Source organism: Aethalodelphis obliquidens, unplaced genomic scaffold, assembly GCF_003676395.1.
Source record: "Aethalodelphis obliquidens isolate GAN/ISIS:26980383/991018 unplaced genomic scaffold, ASM367639v1 scaffold17, whole genome shotgun sequence".
In the NCBI taxonomy this organism is placed as follows: Eukaryota; Metazoa; Chordata; class Mammalia; order Artiodactyla; family Delphinidae; genus Aethalodelphis; species Aethalodelphis obliquidens.
This window is the reverse complement of record NW_020837961.1, coordinates 6,425,339-6,442,437: the sequence shown is the minus strand read 5'-3', so window position 1 is coordinate 6,442,437 and position 17,099 is coordinate 6,425,339. Positions and strand designations below refer to the sequence as shown.

Genomic DNA, 17,099 nt, shown 5'->3' with positions numbered 1-17,099 from the left:
GAGGTTGGTAGGACATAACATCTCCTCCCTCCTCCTTTTGGCCCCTCCTGGATTCTTCTGGGTGAGTTTTACAAGGCATACTACCGGCTGGCGTGTACTCCCTCCTTTCAGGCCGTCCCAAATTCTCTCAGTTTTCAGAGGCAGCACCGTGTTCCCTGTCGGGACCTCTTATCACGAGACAGGTCATGCCTGGCCAAGGCGGGTGGGTTCGGTCAACAGTTCCCTAAGGAGAAGACAGGGACCATTTTTCTCAAGGTTGCTTACAGCCTCCCGCCTTGAGGAGGTCTGGTTAATATACATGCAGGTGCACACGGCGCACTGGGAAAGGCCTACCACGAAGCAGGGCATGTGGAGGCCTGTTGTGTGTGTTTTAATTCTGACTTTGATTTTTCTGCCGTAGAGAAATTCGTGAATCTTCCTCATCAATATCAATGTGATAGATATGAGAATTACAGAGAATTTTATTTTTTCCTATTTAATCATATACACCTTGAAATTCTTCTCCTATTACAGGTATTCCCCACTTTTTGAAAGTTTGCTTTATGTCACTTAGCTTTTACGAAAGACCTACATTAGCAGCTGTTTTGCTAACCAAAAGAAATCTGAAGAGGATTTTTGCTTTTACGAAAAAAGAAGAAAAGTGACAATAGCGGTCAGCATTTGTTCAGCAGTGAGACTTTCCAGGGCGGCAAGCACCCTGAGCAGTGGGAGTGACACCACCAAGCTCTTCCCCCGAAATGCACTCAGCATCTCAGCATCCAGCTGCCATAGCTTTGAACTGTGTCTGTGAGCATCTGTGCTTTAACCTGATTTATTTTGTGCACCCATTAGCAAGATGTGTCCTAAGGGAATTGCTTCTTCACTTTACTCCATTCTGGCTTATGAAAAGTTTCATAAGAATGCTCTACTTTCAGAGAGCAGGGGAAACTATATTATATATCCCAATAATAGACTATATATATATTAATAGTGGAGGCGTTCAGAAGAGAATTCTCCAAATGTGCCGCTTTTGCATGAGGATTATTTTGAGCTAAAGGCAATGGGAGGCTGCATGTTCAAGAGAAACGACTGCCCTTCCCTCAACTGCCTAGAAGAAATTAAACTGGGGATTTTTCCCAGAAGAAAGTTATTTGGGAGATCTATTTTATCTAAGAGGCCCCATGTATATGGCAGGGAAAACATCTAACAACTCCACATCTGCTCTTCTTATCATCCTATGAATGACCCTCCCGCCCTTAGAAGCCCCGGGCCCCCATCCCATTCCTTAGCTCAGGATGGCATATACGTCTCATTTTACCTTTCTGTTTCAAAACCTCTAGTGTATGTGAGCTTCCCATATGGATGAAAACAAATTTTATTTTCTCCTGTTAATCTGTCTCTTGTTAATTTAATTCTTAGACCAGCCAGAAGCACCTAGAATGGTACAGTTTTCTTCCTCCTCAACAATTATACTTAGCAATTTCTATCACACTCTTTTAATGGTTGCACAATGTTGCCAGTAATACTATAATACTGTACACATGTACCTCACTTTATAAACAAAGCTTGTCCAGTGGGCATTAACTGTAGTCCCGGTGGTATGTTGCAGGTTGTTTATAGCAGCTCGTGAGAGCTTATTGTCACATCTCTTCCTATCTCTGTGCCCAGCTGACATCATGTTGGTAGCTTGAAACCAGCCATGGTAGGGGTACTATACCATGGAAATTGGCAAATACTTACGAGGATCACCTTCCTTTTCCCCACCTTCACCTCCACCCCGCCATTTACAAGGACACCCCTGTGTTGTTCTCAATTTTTTGTTATAACATATAATTAACATATATTTTTTCACACTGGTCAGGGTATTTCCAAAGAAATATCCTTAAAAAAAAAAAAAGAAAGAATGAATGAAAGAAAAAATCTCCACCCCAAAACAAAACAACAAATACCCCACGTAAAATGTTTTTAATTTATTCCTGCCAGTAGTTACTTCCTTCCTCCCACCAGGTAATGAATCAGAAACAGAAGGAAAGTGGTTTGACCTCCTTTTAGGACATCCTTCCTCTCTTCTGCCGGATCCCACTGATGCTGTTCCTTGTTTTAAGGAATTAGGGTAGCTTGGCCTTAATATTGTCATTACTTTCAATTAATGTAATGGTCACAGAAAGGCTTGATTCAAATCTTTTGGCTTTAGAAATAACTATTAGGTGTTCACTGGGGAGAAAAAAAAGATGGTGTTCCAGACATATTTCCCTTCAGATTTTTCCTTCTTTAAGTGGATGGGTCATGGAGGGGAGGTGAAAGGAGATGCAAATTTGTACCCTTATTAAATTCTGCCCCCATTCTTATTACAATGAGAAAGTTGCTAATCGCATCACAAAACAAACTCCTTTTGCTTTAGTCTCTGAACACAAAGTGGGCTTGTAAAACGCAGATAAGTTCTTAAAGGTACAAGGAGATATACAATGGAGAAGCTCAGTCAGGGAAACATCAGGCGGGCTAATCAAAGATGAATAAAGGAGAAAGTAAGCTAATCCTCTGGGGTCACTGCTGTCACCACCTCCCTGCCCTCCGCCCCACGCAGGAAGGCATTGTAAAAGTAGCAGAGAATGGAATGAAACGCTAGTTCGTGCTGAATGGTTTTGTGCTATTCATACTTACCCTACTTACTTTGAAAAACTCAGATAATTCACTTGACAGTTATAGATAGAGTTGTCCCTTAGGAGTAAAAAGGAGGAAGAAGAAAAGCCTAGGATCTAAGACCTGGAGGGAGTCTGGCTGAGCAGCCTGAAAGGAACGGGGACAAGGACAGAAAAGAATATGTTGAAACCTCATTTGCATATCAGGGCTGCACAGTACATTGACTTAGTTACAACCTAAAGTACACAGTGCAGTTTTAATAAGAACATAGTTATATAGTTAGTTTATAACAAAATTCCAAATTAAAATCTTCAAATTTTAGAGAACAAAAATATGAAAGCGGCCATGAGTATCCAGAGTCTTATTTTAAGTAAACATGAGAGCAGCTAGAAGGGGAAAATAGAAAGAAGAAAAACAAGTAATTTCATTGACTATTTCTTCACATCATAGGATACTTCCACAAGGGCATCGCAGACCTTTAGGTGAGAAGTTAAGACCGCCCTGTTTTCCTCCTCTTTTTATATTGAGATTAATGTGATTTTTGTTCTCATAAAGCAAAAACAGATTTTGCGAAAAAATTATATTCTCTGCTTCTAATTGCTTGGAGAGCAAAATAGTTGAAGTCAGAGTGTGTTTACTCTGGACTGAGGTGAGTACAGAATTGTGTAAAAGGTTGAAGAGATTAGAAAATTGGTCAGCACTAAAACTGTATTCTTCTCCAGGCAATGCTAATAAGGACTTGGCTATACATCGATTTTGAGGAAACACATGTGGACCTGAAATGCTACTTACGTGAAAAGAAGTTGACTTTAACCGAACCATTTTTTGTTTGCACTTGTAACTTTTCAGACTTGCCTTTTGGTTCCAGTCCGTGAAGTCTCCACCCCATGATCCTTTAGCAAAAGCTGAGTGACCTCCAACAAAACTCAGTCGCAGGTGACATTTAAATAAGCAGGAGAACTTTTATAGGGCTGTAGTTTCTTGACTGTAGTTATCTATTATCAGCATTTATGACTCCTGTAAATAAACATAGAAGGTGCTTTGGCCGTGGCTTGAGTGGGTGAGATTTTCTAATATCTCTCCAAGTAGATGCTGGGATCAGGGCAACCCTTAGCAAATCAAAGCTGGTAAAAGCAGAGTGATGCTGAAAATATTTGTAAGATATCAACTACAAGTTTTTCTCATCAGTTTGTGGCAGTGACAATTCCTGAATGATTCTCCTGTATACATGGAGAATATACCAAGTCCTGTGTGGTTACAGGAATAGAATGGTTACACCATGTAACTAGTATAATTCTTTTAAGTAGGGACTGCTTCCTCTGTTTCCTGGCTAGTGTGTATTTCACGTACTTCTTTTTGGTGTTTTTTTTTTTTTTTTTTTTTTTTTTGGTACGCGGGCCTCTCACTGTTGTGGCCTCTTCCGTTGCGGAGCACAGGCTCCGGACGCGCAGGCTCAGCGGCCATGGCTCACGGGCCCAGCCGCTCCGCGGCATGTGGCATCTTCCCGGACCGGGGCACGAACCGGAACCCGTGTCCCCTGTATCGGCAGGCGGACTGCCAACCACTGCGCCGCCAGGGAAGCCCTAGGTGTGCTTATTTTTAATCACACACACACACACACACACACACACACAGACCTGAGCACTTTAGTCGTTTGAATAGTCCTCCGTTGTTCCAAATGAAGGGAAACTTTCCAGCTTTCCATCAGCTGTTCTGCCTGCTTTTCATGCTGACTAAACAGGATTGAATGTGGTTGGTGTTAGTATTGGTGGTCAGGGCTGTTGGCTTGCATGTTTTATTTCCATTATGCTTTCCAGCTGCTTTCATATTTCCAAGATCTTCGAAGCAATATCACTTCACAAAAAATAAAATAAAATCTTTCCTCACTGCTCATGATGTATGGGAACGGGAAAATGAGTTTAAATTCTCTGGCATTTGAGTGATCCTAGAGGTCCTTTTTTGTATCTACTATGTATAAAAAGCTTACGGCATTTCATTGCAACAATGAAGAAATAGTTCTAAAGAAGAATTCTATTTTTCTGTTTTTTGTTGTATAGAAGTAATAAAGAAGTTAACTAGCACAAACAAAACTGCCCTGAAAACTGAATTTAAACCATGGGCATAGAAACACTATCAAGCTATTTCATAGGATGGATACTGACCATGGCTACCCTTCCCTGATCTTTTCCTGTGGGCCCATTTGGGCAAATAGATGCTTTTATAAAAGAAGTGTTTGGATCTTTAGTTCACGGCTCGAGTAATGTTTTTCTCTGGTCAGAAATTAGACCCTTAAATGCATAATGTTCTTTCCTGTGTTCTCAGGTTTTGAGTGGACAATTTGGGGTGTCACATACATTAATTAGTGTATAATCTTCTAGACTCTTCTGGCATCCATTTTAACTCTGAAGCCAGTTCTTCTGAAAAGCAGCATTTCCTCTTTTGAAAATATTTAACCTAATTTTAATTTAAACTGGAAGATTTCACCCTTTAGTCACTTTATGTGCCTTTACTATATCTCCTCCCTCCCCCCGCAGATCTGACCCTGACAGGTTTACTCATCTGTTGAACTACAGTACACATCTCCCCACCTGAGGCTTACTTTTGGGAAACAAAATCTTTCAGTCAATATTTTATGGAGATTTTCTGGCCTGTACAAATACTGGGACACTGCATATTTTTAAGCTAGAGCACTACTTATTTTTCTGAATGTGCTTTGAACTTGTGTATGAATGTTTGCTAAGGGATGAATTGAGTCCTCCGAGAGCTTAAAGCAGTCTCTGTATGTGCAGTGGTTACATGATACTAAGGCGTCTACCATGAGGAGGAAAAAAGTGACTAGAAAATGGTCAGCACTGCTAGGACACACTGGAATTCAGGGATTACGGTTTATTTGTTTCTTTATTCCCTGAACACAAAACTCTTCCTGCTTGATGTTAGCATGTGCTTGTTTACTTTTTAATTGAATAAATGAAAGTAAAAGATTTTTCGAGTAGCAAACCAGGAAATACTTTGACAATAAGTTTCCTGATTAAGTTATATGTTGGTACATATTGCCGTTACTTTAGTATTAATATACATTTTTATTTTTTAAAAAGCTACTGAACAGCCAAATGCAAGGTAGAATGTAATATCTTAATTTTTTATCCTCTCCAAATGCATTTTATATAAATAATGTGAAGTTTTCCCCCTTTCTGAGCCATAATACAATTCCACATCACATATGAAATTTCTTGTCCCTCACATTAAGGCCTTGCAAGATTAAATAGTAAAGTGACCATGTGGTTTAGCATATAGTAGCCTGAATGGTAGGTAAAATAGCTAATCTTGATCTTATTAAAATGATTAATTTGTTGCTATTAGAAAATTTTTAACTACTTTATGCCTCAAAATCATCACAGAAATGTCTTTGGAATTACTCTGTCATTACCATATATGATGGTGTTAACCACATTTTAATAGATCTTTCCTTTATATTTTTAAAAACTCATTTAATTTTCAGTTTCATGCTATACATATGGTTGATTTTTAAAATGACAGGCTTCTGCAAGGTGAGCTGCAGCTAGGGTTAGAGACTTCAGTGCATGTGTGGTTTCATTTGTTACAACTCCATGCTCTTATTTTCATTAGCTATTTGACATTTCTATTCCAGGAACTGTTGATTTTATCTATCAGGTTACCAGTTATAGAATTTGAGTTTGTATCCTTTTTTTTTTTTTTTTTGCTCATGGGTCCTCACAAACCTAATTTAAAACAGTCATTCTGCAGATAGGAAAAAAAGCATGGTGGTTTATTTGATAAATTATCAAAGCCTGGAAATTAAAAAGAAATTAAAGATATTTAAATTAAAAACAGTAGATTTCCATTAGTAAGCTGTGTGATATTAATATAATCTAGTAACATTTATTGTGAACCCACTGATCCTGACAGAAACTCATTTTTTATTATTATTATTTTATTTATTTATTTATTCTTTTTTTGTTGTTGACAGTCATTTTATACTGAAGTTAAAATAGAATGTATTCCTAGGTTCAGATAAATCCAGTTTTCAATGATATTTTATTCGGATATACTCATCATGCTTTCAAAGAAGAAATAAATCATCACAGTTCTTCCATCAAAGTCAAATAAATGAATGAATATCTCACCACCAAGTTCACTATTTGATATATTCCTTTAAGACAAGACCCAAAGCAATACACAGAAGCCTCAATAAATTTACAAGTCAATTTACTGCCAGTCTCTATAGATGCTTTAAACAGTCTTTACTGAATTACTGAGGAAAAATGTAGAGTCTATTGACCAAATTCCCAAACCTTCTGCCACTCATTTAAGAGGCACTAAAACAATGATATGAGGTTTATTTAACCATTGTTCCCTGCCACCGTCAATAACTAAGAAAGATAAGTAAACATTGAAAAGACATCAGAGGGCCTTTTACAAATGTCTGAGTTCTTGGAAAAGCTTCCGGACCAGTAGAAGAGAAAGAAAACACTTCTTCTCCCCCCACCCCCGCTTCTTCCCTCTTCTACACTCCTCCCTCTCTCCCTCGTCCTCTTTGATATCCATGAGTACACTTGTTTTTCAGGTGGATGAGGGGCTTGGTTTCTTTAGATGCACTTCCAATCCAAGAGATCAAACAATGTGAGGTCCCTTTCCTAACCTTGGTGCGGGGTAATGACAGACAGATTTTGCAATAGGCTCAGGTCAGCCTTCACACACTGACTGGTTATCCACACCTTATTCCCACACGTGAGCCTGGCAGACGTTTCCGCATCTGATCTCACACTGTTTGCCATCACATTGCTACTCTTTCATAGGATACAGATTCAGGTGTATTACAAGTTAAAAACCTGCCACGTGTGAATGTTAGCTTTACCTATCAGCAGGATATTCAAACAGAATTTACTGGGGATTTATACAAAACATAGGGCATTAGCATCTCTGAAAAAGTACCTCGAATGATGAGTAGGCAAAGGGGGACGAAAGAGCATTTCAGGCAGAAGGTGGACACAGCCTAGGGAGTGCCAGGGACTTCAAGATGGTCAGGGGGCCAAGACTGGGAGTGGAGGTGAGCATGGTCTGGGATGGCGGAGGAGACTTCACAGGCACGGATTTTGTAGGGCTTTGCTGGCTGAGTCAAGGAGTTTTAGCTTTGTCATGAGCATGGTGGAAAGATACTGAAGAGTTTTAAGGTGTGTCTGTTGTGGGTTAGAATGTCTGTGGATGGCTGGGCTGACTGGAAGTAGGGTGAGTGCTGACAGAGTTTTGAGCAGATCACTCTGATTCCACGGTGGAGAACAATGGGAAGAGAGCCAGCGCTGCTGGGAGACGCCCTTCTGTGTCTGATGAGAAGTGAGTGTAGCTGGGACTCAGGTGGTGATGCTACAGGCAGGAAGAGTGGCTGCATTATCTCTAAGGTCCTGGGAGTTTCAAAAGTATGTGAAAAGGCAAAGGAAAGTCATTTGATGAGTAATGGAAGAAATACTGAAGAGAACTGGGAATGATTAGGATTTCTTTTTGGTATGTGGCATGAAGCCTAGTTTTTAATGTGAAGTTTCTAATCTCTAATGCACAAGAGGCAAAATGTTATAATTCAATTTAGGAAACCTGGAAAAAATATCTAACTCAAATCAGTTTATATCCAACAACATATTATACTGAGAAATTAAGATGAATGTTCTTTTTAGACAGTTAATTTTAAATATCTTATATCATTAGGCCAAGGAAGATAGATATATTGTTGTATTTGTAGCAATAGTTTAATTGGAATGCTTAATCAGAATTACAGATCCTTTTTTTTTGAATTCTTTTCTTACAGTGTGATACTATGATACAATTGGTGAAATTACTCTTATTTGACCCATAGCATTAAGGAAAGTGCAAAGTTGAGAAGCCTGTATAAATTGGTCTACAGGGTGCTGACATGTGTTCTCCATGCCATCTCCATGCCATCTGTTTAGAGTTTTGTTAATTAAACCACAGTAAGAATAGCAGCAACAACAAAGTGACTTGTGCTTTTGGGGTTTTTTCCTAAGTGTAAAGAAATTTTTTCTTAATAAAAAAGTGTGTGCTGTGGCTGACAAGTCATCACTCAGTTCCTGCATTGTGCCTTTAAGAAGGACTTTCTTTCTTTTTCTTTCTTTCTTTCTTTCTTTCTTTCTTTCTTTCTTTCTTTCTTCTTTCTTTCTTTCTTTCTTCTTTCTTTCTTTCTTTTTCTTTCTTTCCCTCTCTCTCTTTCTTTCTCCCTCTTTTCTTCCTCCCTCCCTCCCTTCCTTTCTTTCTTTTTTTTTTGCTAAGACACGGAACTGATTCCAGGACTCTCAGGGGGACAATGAGCAGGTTCTATTTCTTTCTAGAAAACTCCAAGGTCATCCTCTCTTTTCCAGGCTTTTATTTAAAATGTGTCTGCTGAAAACATAAGCTGTTTTATTTATTTTTTTTTAAATTTTTTTTCTTTTTTGCGGTACGCGGACCTCTCCCTGTTGTGACCTCTCCCGTTGCGGAGCACAGGCTCCGGACGCGCAGGCTCAGCGGCCCTGGCTCACGGGCCCAGCCGCTCCGCGGCATGTGGGATCTTCCCGGACCAGGGCACGAACCCGTGTCCCCTGCATTGGCAGGCGGACTCTCAACCACTGCGCCGCCAGGGAAGCCCTAAGCTGTTTTATTATTTCTTCTTTTTTGTCTTTTTTTTTTTTTTTTTTTTTATGGCTGCACCGTACAGCTTGTGGGATTTTAGTTCCCCGACCAGGGATCAAACCTGGACCCCCGGCAGTGAGAGCGTAGAGTCCTAACCACCGGACCGACAGGGAATTCCCTTTTTTGTCATTCTGAAATGCACATATTTTCATCCTCCCTGTTCCTCCCCTCTCCTCCCCACAGCCCTGCTTCTAGTCCAAGGACCTGTAAGGCAATTCTGAGTCCTTTGCTCAAAAGATGTTGCTTGATCCTCCATGGCTGCCACCTTAGGGACGTCTACAGTCAGGGCTCTGCTGCTTTTCATGTGAACCCTCAGGGAGCAATTCGAATCTCCTCTGCCATGTATTAAGAGAGTTACTAATTCTTTCGAAGAACCTAGGTAATATTATGAGATATTCATTTAAGCAACACTCCCCACCCCCAAACATACACAACTGCCTAAGATCCTAAAATCCTGCCTGGAATGTTTCCAAGGAACTGGGTGAGGGGACACAGAAACCCCAAGATTAAAGCTCTGAGGTTGAAATTTTCATCAATTCCCCTATAAACGTAAATTTGTGGTCTGAGGTGTACGGATTTCTATCCATACCTACAAATTTTGTATTTATGATTTTTGAACCCATTTCTACCTCTCCTTTGGAAAATACCTTTTTCCTCACTGAAAGGTCATTTGAAATTTTCAGTGTGAGTAGGAAGGTTCTTCTTATTTCATTAACAATTTGACTACTTTACTAATTAAAGTCATTTAAAAATGTTTAGTTTCTGAATTTAATTTCTTTTTAACATAAAAAAAAATTTTATTGGAGTATGGTTGCTTTACATTGTCATGTTAGTTTCTGTTGTACAGTGAAGTGAATCAGCTATATGTATACATATATCCCGTCCCTCTTGGACCTCCCTCCAACCCCCACCCCCATCCCACCCGTCTAGGTCATCACAGAGCACCGAGCTGATCTCTCTGTGCTATACAGCAGGTTCCCACTCACTATCTGTTTTACACATGGTAGTGTATTTATGTCAAACCTAATCTCTCAATTTGTCCCACCCTCCCCTTCCCATGCCATGTCCACATGTCCATTCTCTATGCCTGCATCTCTATTCTTGCCCTGCAGATATGTTCATCTATACCATTTTTCTAGATTCCACATATATGTGTTAATGTACGATATCTGTTTTTCTCTTTCTGATTTACTTCACTCTGTATGATAGACTCTAAGTCCGTCCACATCTCTACAAATGACTCAATTTTGTTCCTTTGTGTGGCTGACTAATATTCCATTGTATATATGTACCACATCTTCTTTGTCCATTCCTCTGTTGATAGACTTCTAGGTTGATTCCATGTCCTGGCTATTGTAAATAGTGCTGCAATGAATATTGGGGTACATGTGTCTTTCTGAAGTATGGTTTTCTCAGTGTATACGTCCAGGAGTGGGATTGCTGGGTCATATGGTAGTTGTATTTTTAGTTTTTTAAGGAACCTCCATTCTGTTCTCCATAGTGGCTGTATCAATTTACATTCCCACCAACAGTGCAAGAGGGCTCCCTTTTCTCCACATCCTCTCCAGCATTTATTGTTTGTAGATTTTTTGGTGATGGCCATTCTGACCAGTGTGAGGTGATACCTCATTGTAGTTTTGATTTGCATTTCTTTAATAATTAGCGATGTTGAGCATCTTTTCATGTGCCTCCTGGCCATCTGTATGTCTTCTTTGGAGAAATGTCTAGTTAGGTCTTCCACCCATTTTTTGATTGGGTTGTTTGTTTTTTTTAATATTGAGCTGCATGAGCTGTTGATATATTTTGGAGATTAATCCCTTGTCCGTTGCTTTGTTTGCAAATATTTTCTCCCATCCTGAGGCTTGTCTTTCCGTCTTGTTTATGGTTTCCTTGCTGTGAATTTAATTTTTTTTGAGTCTTCTGCCATCTGGCCTCTAATTACGTGTCCTTTCTGAAGTTTTGTATGAGCAGTGACAAGCCCCCGCAAGTGTTCTGTTGCATCGATGTCTCAAGGCAGGAAAGACTCCATAGAACAGGACTTCCTAGATTTGACAGCATGGCAGAGTCTCCTGGACTTTGCAAAGCTACACATTCCCTGATTCCACTTTACACCTAACAAATCACACTTCTGGGGTGGGGCAGGGGTGAGGTTTGAGAGTCTGCATTCTTAAAATGCTTCCCTAGTGATTCTGATGTAACCGTCCACTTATTTACAGAATGCCTTTGGGAGCCCTGTAAGCCTCCGGGGGCGGGCGGTAGTATTAATGTACTTAAACGTCCTCTATCTTTGGAAATGGAAACCATTTTAGGATGTTGTTATGTGCAGAATTGTGTCCTCGTCCCCTCCCCACTGCATGCCCTGAAATTCATATGTTGAAATTCCAACCTCCAGCACCTCAGAATGTAACCTTATTTGGAGATAAGGTCTTTAAAGAAGTGATTAAGTTAACATGAGGCCATCAGAGGGATGCCCAAATTCAGTAGGACTGCTGTCCTTACAAGAAGAGGAAGGGACAACAGGTCGCCAGGACACAGAGGGACGCCCCTGTGAAGAGGCAGAGATAGGGCAGCCACCTGCAAGCCACGAACAGAGGCCTGGAACAGATGCTTCCCTCACGACCCTCAGGAGAAGCCAACCTTGCCCACACATTGACCTTGGACTTCTGCCTCCAGAACAGAGAAAAAACACATTTCTGTTGGTTAAAGCCACCCAGTCTGTGGTATTTTGTTATGGAAGCTCTAACTAACTCATAATATAGATGTTATATACTATAGGGAAAGGCCATGTAACAGTGAAAAAATAGTTTTTAATTTTGGTGGCAGTCATGTTAATTAAATTTTTTTTTTAAATCTAGTATCAGGAATTAAATTCATTATTTTGGGTTCTCAGGTATTGAGTTATGATAGGATGGGATTAAACATTTTAAAAATGGAAGTCTGTCTATAATGAAGTTTTACCTTAAATCTGAGAAATTAAATGGAAAATCCACTTTTAATGATTGACCATATAAGCTTAAGCAACGAATTGTGCTTTGATGAATTCAGATAGTCACATGTTGAAGGTATAACTCTATCAAGTTACTAATAATCAAGCTCATTGATTATAAGGTTTAACATGTATAGAGAGGTCTAATCGTTGATCCAGCTGAGCTGCAAGTCCATGTTGTAACTTTACAATTAGATAAAACAAAAGAAAGAACTCACCTTGTCAGCAGTCTGTAATCTTGCTGGAAGGAGAGAGAACAGTGAATATATTCCTTAGCATAAGGTATAATATTAGGTTCCTTGAAAAACCCAGTACTGTGTGTTGAGTTGTTGTTAGTTATTTCAAGCAGAACTTTTGCAGGAAGTTCTTCCTATTCTCTCTCTTTCCCTCTCCCAAGGACTCCCATATTCACTGCACTTTTGACAGCATACACATTTATCACAATATATTATAAATATCCGTTTATGTCTCTTAAAGACCATAAATTCCATGAGGGTAGAATCACACCTGTCTCTTCCTTAGTTTGTTCCTATCACTCCCCACAGTACCTGGCACATTGTAGGTGCACAATAAATATTTGTTTAATAAATAAACATATAACTGAAACAAGTTTAATTTAATATATTTTACTCATATTTTATGTGATAAATGTTGAAGTGAAATATAGAAGAGGAGAGGTCCTTTCAGGTAGATAAATAATATCTTTGTATCAATTAGCTAAAGCCAACTGATTACATAAAAAACACTTGTAGAAAAAAAAAAGGAAAACAATGTTCTTTTTCTGCAAGACATTTACAATTTCATTAAGGAAATAATGCACATATACAAAAAGTTAATTCAGAATAGTATATGGAAGTTTGTATACGAAAGTTTGTATAGTGCATGAATGCTATGCACTATTTTTCACAATCATACTTTATTAAATTGATAAAGATTTCACTAAATTTTTAAACAGTTTATACTTGCTTATCTATTTCTTGAGTGCATATTTGGCTGTTGGAAACGTAGGAGGGTTAGCCCGAAAATCTGAGAGGTTTTGAGAATCCACTTAAGTAAGCTCAGAAGAATGTTTCTTCAGAAGAAAGACATTCTTAAAGAAAGACATAAGTTAAAATGGCATCTTTGTATAGATTTCCAGAATACCCACTTGAGGCACATGTGGATATTCTGATAATAGTAATAATCTATGGCAGAGTATTTGGAGTTTGGCAGCATTGAGTAAAATCATTACTGAAATGTATTTAAGTTGTGTGTTTTCTTGATTCTTTAATGGGACAGAGACAGTACTATACATTTACCAAATCATTTTCTTTTTGTCTTGAGCATATGGGAAGATGTATTTCCCAGATCTTTTGCAGCTAGGTAGTATGTTATATCACCAGTTCTGGCCAATAAAAAATCAGTGGAAGTGATGTATGCATTTTTGGATCTGGTCCATAAAATCCTCTTACCCACAGTCCTCCTTTCTTCTCACGGACGACAGGTGTTGAAGTGTAATCCATGAGATGGAAATAGCGTTGTTTCTGAGTTCCCACTGGGACCTGAGTAACTCACCCACCCACAAACCAAACTGTCAATCATATTTAACTATTACAGGAGAAATAATATATTGTTTCAAGCCACTGAGATTTTTCTTCTTCTCTTTTTGTATTTTTGTTACAACAGCATAGCATAGCTTACCCTGACTAATTCAGTCTGCATATTAAGGGTAAATAGATGTGTTCCTTCTATCGCTCAGCATTTATCATATACTATGAATTGCTCTCATGTCAAAATAATACTTTCCCAAACTTTAAAGTCTTCATTAATCCTTATCAAATTTGGCTGTATACTTTATTTTCCATGTACTGTGGAGAGCTTTGTGTATTTCTAAATGTTAGGCAACAATTGTAGGTAGTTAAAAGATAAATTAAATGAAAATAAAGCAAGAATTGCCAAAGGTTGAAGAGAGTTACAATAGGAAGTAAATGGCAAATTCTAAGGGAATAAAAGTTTATATTTGGTAACTCAAATTGGATTTCTTTTTTGTTTTAGAAGAATGAACTTGAAGGAAGAACTATTGAAGAACAATTTTGAGGGTTGATTCAATGGGTTTTTTTGTTTTCCCTTTAGTCATTTTTGCAGGGCTCGTAAATGAAGATGTAGTCCATACAAATCAAAGGTCACAGTGTTTTTAATTTTAAAATTTTAATTTAAATAATTAATTTAAAAAATCATTTATACATCACACGGTTCAAAGTTCAAAAGACACAAAATTCTGTACTTTGAAAAGCCCCCTTCCCACCCTTATTCCCCAGACCCTTAGTTCTTATCAGGAGCAAGTCAAACTACCAATTTCTTATTTATTCTCCCAGAGGTTTTGTGTATTTACAGAGAATGATATATCTGTATCACCCCCATTTATTTTTTAAAGCACACATTACACTTAACACTTAATTCAGCAATGATTTTTTGATATCATTTAAAATATATGCAGAATCCAAATATATCTTACCACTTCTTCTCCTAACACCTTGGTTTGAGCCTGTGTCATCTCTTTTTTCTATTAAAGAAATAGCCATTTGACTAGCAGATCAACCAGCATGATCCTTTGGGAAAACAAAGTCAGATCATATTACCCATTTGTTGTGGACCCTTGGGTGGCTCCCCATCATACTCAGAGTGGCCGCATTCTTTGCCTTAGTGTACACTATGGCCTGACTGTCCTCCTGCCACTGACTCTCAGATCTCATCTCGTGCCTGTCAGCCTCATCATCAAGTAGCGGCCACACCGGCCTCCTTGCTGTACCTTGAACATATCTCAAGGATATTGGACCTGTGCTCTATCCCTGGATGGTTCCTTTCCCAGAGAGCTGCATAGCTAATTTCCTCACTTCTTTCAGACCTCTGCTCAAATGCCACGTTAACATGGAGAACTTCCTTGACAACCCTAAATAAAATAGTGACAATCCTGCCCCCCTCAACCTCCTTACATTTGGTTTTACCCCATTGACACAATATTGATATATCCATTCTTATTTGTTTATTGTCGGTACCCCACGTAAGCTGAAACTTAGTTTTGTCCATTGTATTCTCTTTGCCTAGAACAGTAGTTGGGTCCATGTGGGCACACAGGTTGGGTAGTGAAGAGTCACCTCTGAATTATACAAGACAGTCTGAGGTTGGGAAAAAACACACCTCAGTAAGTGCTCAATAAGGTTTTGTTAAACAAATAAATGACTTGCCATATTAGTATGTAAACGTGTATCTCATTCTCTATTTAATGGTTGCACAGTATTCCACTTGTGTGTGGAAGATATGCACGTACCTTACTATACTTAACTAAGCCCCCAACCGAGAGATATTTAGGTTGTTTTCAATCTTTTGGTAAAAAGAAAATACTGCAAAGGATAACCTTTTACATACCTATTTTTAAAAACTAGATTACCAGTTTATTATAAAAGAATACAACTCAGGCTAATTAGATGGAAGAAACGCATAGGGCAAGGTATGGGGAAAGGGCATGAAGCTTCTGTGTTCTCTGTGAGCACACCACTCTCCCCAAGTCTCCACATGGTCACCAATATGGAAACATCATACATACATCATTTAAAAATATTTAGGTAATATGGATCTCTGGGATAATTTCCTAAAGGTAGGAATGCTATGTCCAAGGGATGTGCCTTTGTGATTTCATTAGATATTGCTAAATTGCTTTCCAAAGAGATTGTATCAACATATAATTTCATCAATCACGCATAAAGGTGTTTGTTTCTCCACACCTTCAACAACATCATGTGTTACATTTCCACATCCGTGTCATAAGACTTCTTTCCTAGGAAAATTGTCATATTCTCAAAAGTTGAATGAATTCCAAGGAACATATGGAGAAATAGCATTTTCTAAATCAGCTTCTCAATAAGGTGAAATGACTAGAGCAAGGACAAACATGACATGACACATCAGATTAAAAGAAAAAAAACTGAAGATGATAATTAAATGAAAAATTAATAGGAGACAAATTATTGGAAACATTTACCAACATAAACCTCATGCAAATAAGTATAGAAAGAATGGGCAGAGATTTAAAAACTTTTTACTTAGTGTTACCACCTCAGAGTGTTGAAGCTTTTCTACACATCTAGATAGTCCCTCCAGTTTTCATTCCCCCCAACCCCGCATAAATCTGAGATAGACTTTCAGAGACTGACAGCTTCTTTCCTGGATTATTATTATTTTTTGCTTCAGTCATATACCAGCAGCATTTCTCACTGGCATTCTATGAAAGAATTAAACTCTAATTATCTAAGGCAGAGGTCAACAAACTTATTCTGTAAAGGACCAGGTAGTAAATACTTTTTGGCTTTGAAGGCTGTGTGGTTTCTGGTGTAACAATTCAACTCTACCATGGTAGCAGCCATAGACAATGCATAAATGAATGAGTATAACTGTGTTATGATAAAGCTTTATTGACAAAAACAAGTTGGGCAACTGGATTTTGCCTGTGTGGCGGTAGTTTGTCAACACCTTTCCTAAGGTACCGATTAACATAATGAATGAAGCACTATCGTATGCAATTAGATGGCACTAGCTATCGCTTACCTCTGCGAGAATTGAGAAAATAGTCACTCAAATCATTTTTTATACGGCTAATTCTTTTGCCAACTGTAGATGAGAAGGGCAATGGGACCTAGAAAACCTCCTTGTAATTGAAGTCAACTAATCCCAGTGAAACCTAAACGCTGTGCCTCCGTCAATGGCGGGCGGTGGTCCTCTTCATCCCTACTTAGCGTCTTTGGTCTGTGGCTCCTTTAATTCC

The 17,099-nt window shown here is 38.6% G+C and overlaps 1 long non-coding RNA gene across 4 annotated transcripts in view; it reads left to right on the top strand.

Moving 5' to 3' along the window:
- Positions 1 to 17,099, top strand: part of LOC113625931 (uncharacterized) — a 141,736-nt gene that overhangs the window by 77,027 nt on the left and 47,610 nt on the right. The window contains exon 6 of one of the 4 annotated variants that reach the window (XR_003434952.1): positions 514 to 1,072. The exons of the other annotated variants lie outside the window; for them this stretch is intronic. This is a non-coding gene — a long non-coding RNA (uncharacterized LOC113625931). Of the gene's footprint in view, positions 1 to 513; positions 1,073 to 17,099 lie in introns of those variants that run through there. 4 annotated transcript variants of the gene reach the window in all.